Source organism: Sturnira hondurensis, unplaced genomic scaffold (genome assembly GCF_014824575.4).
Source record: "Sturnira hondurensis isolate 20B ecotype Veracruz unplaced genomic scaffold, ASM1482457v3 Scaffold0000396, whole genome shotgun sequence".
Taxonomy (NCBI): domain Eukaryota; kingdom Metazoa; phylum Chordata; class Mammalia; order Chiroptera; family Phyllostomidae; genus Sturnira; species Sturnira hondurensis.
In genome coordinates this window covers 7,139,297-7,140,509 of record NW_028073027.1, presented here as the reverse complement: position 1 = coordinate 7,140,509, position 1,213 = coordinate 7,139,297, and positions in this window count along the sequence as shown.

Here is a 1,213-nt window from a genome sequence, read left to right as displayed (position 1 = left end):
GCCCAGGCCTGTGTAGAAGCCACATGTAAGTGTTCAGTCCACAGTCCCAGCTGAGTTCACCAGTGGAGCTAGCCCAGCCCTGGTGCCAGGCGGTGGGGGGAAGGAGCCTCCATCAGTTCATCCCTGCCTTCAAGTCTCCTCAGCTGAGGCACTGTAGACAGAGGCTTCTGTAGTCATCATCCCACACACACCCTGTCCAAATTCCTGAGCCCATAATGTGTGAGCATAATGCACTGGTTGTTTTATGCCACTGAGTTCTGGGGTCACTTGTTCCGCAGCAATCATAATCGGAACAACGACGGTGGAAGTGGGTGCAGAAAGGAAGGAAGATGCCAGGCCTGGGGCTCAGACAGGCTGGCAGAACTTGGAAGGACTCAGTGGAGAAGGTGAGGGGTAGAGAGAGTGAAGGGAGGAATGAACAATGACTGTTATGCCAGCTGGAGGCCTTGTGTGGGTGGATGGAGGTGTCAGTGAATGATGGGGTGGGGGTGAGGGTGAACTGAAACAGGCGAAGGTTTGGGAGCAAAAGTCACACGGTTCATCTTGGCCATGTTCCTCTTCCTCCTCCCGTCTACCCACAGACTTAGCACAGAGCCCTCAGCAGTCCACCTCCAAAGCATGGCTCAAATGTGCACTTTCTTTTCTGTATGCATCTCTCAGACCAGAGCTTCATTTGTGTCACACTCATGACCCAGATGTTGGGGCTGGGGACACAGCCGTGGGTCAGATCCACCCAGGGTCTGCTGTCCTGAAGTCACTGGTCACAGGAGTGACTGAATCATCAAACCAGAGACAGCACTGACTTTGGGCCAGGCACTGTCATTGGGAACTGCAGCACATCACTCACCGAATCCTCTAACCGCCGCTCTTCTTGTCAACACCATTATCATCACAACTACCATCACTGTACAGTACGGGGGAAGCAGATCACGGGGGTGGGGGGCGCCTAATCAAGTTCCAAACTCCCACAGCCAGTATGTGGTGGAGCTGGGGTTTTAGCCCAGAGAGTTCAGGCTCTGACCTCTGCCCCTCAGTCATGTGGCCATCTGATGGAGAAGGCAGACTTGGGCACCTGCAGTGAGACAGGTGTCAGGCGGGAAACTGGGGGACGCACATTGGACTGCGGGCACACAGACAGGGGTCCAAATCCAGCCTGGGTGAATCAGGGAAGGCTTCCTGGAGGAGATGTTCCTACACTGGGATCCAGAAGGAA